This window comes from Leopardus geoffroyi, chromosome C1, assembly GCF_018350155.1.
Source record: "Leopardus geoffroyi isolate Oge1 chromosome C1, O.geoffroyi_Oge1_pat1.0, whole genome shotgun sequence".
Lineage (NCBI taxonomy): Eukaryota > Metazoa > Chordata > Mammalia > Carnivora > Felidae > Leopardus > Leopardus geoffroyi.
In genome coordinates, this window is record NC_059328.1 from 62,766,627 (window position 1) to 62,772,500 (window position 5,874).

Here is a 5,874-nt window from a genome sequence, read left to right on the forward strand (position 1 = left end):
TTCTACAAAGTCTTTATTTCTTTTTATTGTTTTGAAATTTCATTTTAGTAATGACTTCAACAGTCTATACACAAAATATCCAAAGAAATGTATAACTATTTTTAAATGGTTGTTTTAATATCATTTTTCCCAGAAAATATTTTACTTCACCAGCTCAGTAACAAGTTAATCCTTCAGGCCTTAATATTGTTATTTCCCTTCACAGTAATAACAGCTTAACAGAGAATAAAGATGTCAGGGGCAAAAAAAAAAAAAAAAATACTGAAGGCCCTTGCTATTTTACCTTGAATAAAGGCTCACTTTCCAAATTCTTTATCAAAAACAAATAATAAAGGGCAGCTGGGTGGCTCAGTTTGTTGAGCAACCAACTCTTGATTTCAGCTCAGGTCATGATCCCAGGGTCATGGGATCCAGCCCCATGTTGGGTTCTGCACTGAGTGTGGAGCCTGCTTGGGGTTCTCTCTCTCTCTTTCTTTCTCTATCCCTCTACCTTTCCCCTGTGCGTAGGTGTTTGTGTGCACATGTGCACACTCTCTAAAATGAAAGGAAGGAAGGAAGGAAGGAAGGAAGGAAGGAAGGAAGGAAGGAAGGAGAAAGGAAGGAAGAAATGAAGGAAGAAATGAAGGAAGGAAGGAAGGAAGGATGAACAAATGAACTTGGAGCAAAGAGTCTATTAAAATACACCTTATTTACACTCTAATTTTGATTAATTGCCTTTATACACTCATAGATAATAAATTCAAGGTATTACTAACCAAAATTTTAAAAACATTATAATAACATATTTTCTATAATGTGGTTATTTTGTAAACTTTTTCCAAATAGAATTACAACTCTTCATTGGGTAATTTAAATGAAATTTTGGTTATTTCTTGTATCATTTTAGTCATTTCATAAATCTATACTTAGCATTTTTCTATGATAATTTAGGATGTTTTCTGAACAGTATTATTTAAAACATTTTTTGTTTGTTTCCAAGGAAAAGAGTTTTTAAAAATGGCCTAAAATTAGAAATGTTTTACTCATAATTTAAATTTTTCTGAGACTCTCAGCCTAGTGTTCTTTTAAAAACAAAACAAAACAAAAACAAAAACATAAAACAAACCAGCCACATTTACCAATAGATAACAATAGCTAGGCAACCAAAATAAGTTATACTTGAGTATTAAGAGTGTTTTTTTTTATTTCCTCTTTCTCCCAGATACCTAAAATCCTTTCTAAAGACAAAATGCTGATTAAACTATAATATTCTAGGTAGATCTAACAGTAGTATTGGCTGAAAGACAACTAATGGCATTTATCTATTATATTTTTATTGAACATAAAATATATAAACTAATTCCTTGTGAACACTATAAACACATCAAATACAATATTTACTTATAAACTGCTAGATTTGTAATGAAGCATTTTCTTATACTTACAGATTAGGAGGAAAAATGAAAAAATACTAGAGCCCTAACCTAAAAAGATCAGCAGTAAACATGTTTAAAACTGCATGTACTAGACATTAGTAGCTTACCTTAAAACTACCAATATCCTGGAAAGTCTCTATGCATAGGCCTATGCATAGGCCTTTAGTCAATTAGCTATTGCCACCACGACTGCTGACCATCCAAGAGACTAAGAGGTTGTCAATTGGTAAGCCTTAGATAAGCAAAATGTGAAAAGAACCTAAGCCAAAAAAAAAAAGAAAAAAGCGCCATGTAAGTCCTCGGCCCAATTGTGTTCTCTAATACTCAGTCCTCATGCCAGAGAACTATAGACTTTCCCACTTGACCTCACCATTAAAGTTTCTTCAAAACCAGAGTTCAAGCCAAAGAGAGGCAAACACCTGAAGATAGTGATATTTATTGTAAAGTTTTTAAAATTCATTTCCCCAACAATTAAAATAGTGAGATAGTGAGAAAGGTCTAGATGAATGGTATATAAAATAGGTAGAAACCTTCAACTATCAGAGCTGAAGCATAACTCTCTAAATTTTTGGCTGGCAATATCAATAATATGTATTTACCCCCTGGATTTCATTATTTTCAGAAGTGTTCAAGTGGAGGTTTTAATTTCCTCTTCGTTCTATTTAGGACAGATGTATATGTTAAGAGACATTTACAAAAATATGAAATTACTATGCTTTACTTTAAAACACATAACTTTTCTCTGTTTATAACCTCAAAATTCATGAACATATTAAAATTTATTTTAATATATCCTTTATTTCTTGAAAATCAGGAAAAAGTAATCAATGAGGAGTATTTGCCCCATGTAATTCCACAAATTGGAAATTACAAGCAAAACAAGTGAACAGTAATTCAATAAAGAGAGAAGAGGCAATACCCCAAAGCAAAATCTCAAAAGCATTCCGGAGACAGTTTAAAGTTTAGCAAAAAAGAAAGTCTAAATTCTTTATCAGACGCTGAATTAATGACTGAGTTATATACCCCACAGCTTAAAACTATTTTGTAAAGTAAAAAATGGTGAAATTGACTTGATGGTTACTTAGACATGTAAAATACTTTCTTAAATACGGAAGCTTCAGCTGCATCATGATAAACAAGCCAGTTGGACTATTATTTTTCTCTGATCTAAACTACTACATCAGCTAGCAGCTAGAAATAATTGAGAGATGTGGAAAACCTCTTTGCAAAACAGGTTTGTAAATAGCATGTTTGTGCTGAAAGTGAGATAAGTAGTAAATACTTAAGATTATCTCAAGCCAGCAACTTTTGAATAGTGTTTGCCTTTGAGGTTTTTTTTGGTTTTTTGTTTTTTAAATTCCTCCTGTCCTGTAGACAATGAGGTTTTGGTACTGTTGGCTGTCTTTTTTAAATTGTTTTTAATGTTTATTTATTTTTGAGAAACAGAACAAGAGTGGGGGAGGGGCAGAGAGAGAGAGAAAGAGAGAGAGAGAGAGAGAGAGAGAGAGAATCTGAAGCAGTCTCCAGGCTCTGAGCTATCAGCACAGAGCCTAGAGAGGGGCTCAAACCTACAAGCACTAAGGTCATGACCTGAGCCAAAGTCAGACACTTAACCAACTGAGCCACCCAGGCACCCCTGATACTGTTGCCAGTTTTTTAAACTATATTCATCAGCTCCATAGGGTCATGGCCTGTAGGAGGGAAGTAAAATATCATTTTTTCCCACTGTGTTCCACATCCTTCAGTATCTGGCCATGAATTTATTCATTTATACAATAAATATTCATTGAGTACCTACTACCAATGAGATAAATAAGAAATAATAAGAAATATGTTTTAATGGACTTTTTACCTTTAAAAAAATTCACTAAGATTTATTCAAATTAAAAGTTTGCAAGAGTGTTTACAGTTAAACTATTTATCATAACTTAGCTTTGCTCTTAATTCTTTTGTTTTTTAATAATTTGTTTTATTTACTTTGAGATTTTAAAGAATTTGCCTATGTCTACTTTCAGGGTTGAATTAAGTTGTAAATCTTTAAACAATCAGACTTAGCAGTAACCTTGAAGAAGAGAAACAAAGAAGGACTTTTAAGTTTATTTTGAAGGATGTAAGAAAATTCGTTTGGAGAGAAAAGATGGAAAGAACTATAATACCCTACATTGGAAAATAGGCTCACAAATATTTTTGTATTATCATCTATTCCCATGTATAGGAAAAATTATTTCAAGAGTAAATTGTTTAATGTCTATGTCAGCCATTAAGCATCAAAGGACCAGGAAGGACTATGTCTGTTTTGTCACCAGTATGTCCCCAGCGTCTGTCAGTGCTTGGCAAATAGCAAGTACTCAATAAATATTTCGAGAGAATATCTTCAGGACATTTTTTCCATTCTCTTGCTGAGAGAAGACAAGGTCTACTGATGTTCTCCTCATCACTTAGGTTATCTATATATGTTTTTAAAAAAAAGTCCTAGTGGCTCAGTCAGTTAAGGGTCCGACTTTGGCTCAGGTCACGATCTCATGGCTCATGGGTTCAAGCCCAGCATCAAGAACTGTGCTGACAGCTCAGAGCCTGGAGCCTGTTTCAGATTCTGTGTCTCCCTCTCTCTCTGTCCCTCCACCACTTTCACGCTCTCTCAAAATAAATAAACAAACAAATAAATAAACATTAAACAATTAAAAAAAAAAAGTTCTATCTACTCTCCCCCTTGGGGGAAGAAGAATCTTAGTGCCACAGCTTTTTCCTTCTCCATGGAAGGGTTTAGACTTCACCTTCCTAAGGGGCTGGCTGTGAAGGGAAGACCAACAATCATCACAAATTGGAGGAAGAAATGTAGTTAACCCTTAGGTATGTAACTTTGTAATTCAAATAGTGTCTGAATCTATTCGCTATTCCATGAGGACTTCCCAATGAGTTTTCTCTTAACAGGAAGTCTTTTTGGACCTCATCATATAAACTCTTTAGAAAATTCCAAGCAGTTCCAAATTCCTAGGTTGCACACTATCTACCAAAATCAAGTTATTTGAATTTATATATGAATTACAATAAAAACCATTGTCAAAATTCTTTGTTATGTTCCGTAGTGCTAATGAGCCTTTATCCCTGTGGCTCTTTTTGTTTGCACTTAGAAAGCCCCCCATAATTTATGCTCCTACAAATTTATAACGCTCCTAAGAATTATTTATTGCTATACATTTAAAAAAAATCTCTGATACATTATCTCATTTGATCATCACAATGATCCTACAAGATAGTTAAACAAGTTATTATCTTCATTTTATAAATGAAAAACAGGCATAGAAAAGTCACAAGGCTAGTAAGCAGCATAGATAAGTCTTTTAACTCCAGGTTCAGATTTTTTTAAAGAAGACCTAATGCAGGGATCCCAAACTACCAATCTTCATAAGCATCTTGACATTCAAGTTTTTTTAAATCAATATTAATTTTGAACGTACATAAGCAAGGTATGTCACAGGCCTACAACTCCCTATTATATTTTATTGGGCCCCTTCCCACATTCGTGTTACTACCTGGTCACTGAAGTTATCTGCATTGAGATCCCATCAAGAAGAACAGCCATTCATTTATTCAATGATCCATCCAATTGTTCATCACAGTACAGCCATTCTTTGAAACACTAAGAATCTCTAATTTCATAAGATATGGTCACTGCCTTCAAAAAGTTTTCAAGCTAGTAAGGGACTCAGATAAACCCACCTGGACAACTGGGTAGCAGGTAAAGGAATGTACAAAGTGCCAGCCAAACAGAAAGATCAGGTATTTAAATCAGAATGTGGGGATCAGATAGAAGACGATCATTGTATGCCTAATTTAAGTCTCCATTACCTTTCTCATTTTGGCTTTCAAATGGCATTCCAGAGCGCAGCTTTCAAAATTTAAATTCTGAGTCTTTATTACCTATTCTGTCATATAGAATGAAAACTACAGAGACACCCTCAGATTAAGCTCAAATCGTTACAGATTTGTGTTAAATTTTGGTAACTGTTTTGGAGGAGAGTCTAAGGCTACAATTCTACAACATATTTAAATAGATCTTCAATGTATAATGGAAAGGCAGAGAAAAGACATGCCTTATTTCTGATCAGTAAAGGAAATTTTAGTCATCGTAGCTAGATTAAAGCCATCTCAAATGTTTTATTTCGCACTATGTATATACCACTGTGTTCTAAGTACACATGATCTTACACCAAATTCAGGGAAGGTAAAAAGCCACATAAGCAAAATTTACCTAAAAGGAACTTACCCAGTTTTCTATGTATTACCTAAAACTCACTAAGCTTCTAGATGTAGAAAAAATTATATTTTTAAAACTATTTGTTGATTTGTTAAACAGGCTCTGGCTCAACCACAACATGAAAACTTCTTAGGTTTCACGTCTCGGAATTTTTACCAAAAACCCTAATTCAGTCACAGATTGTCATGTGACAGTTTTGTA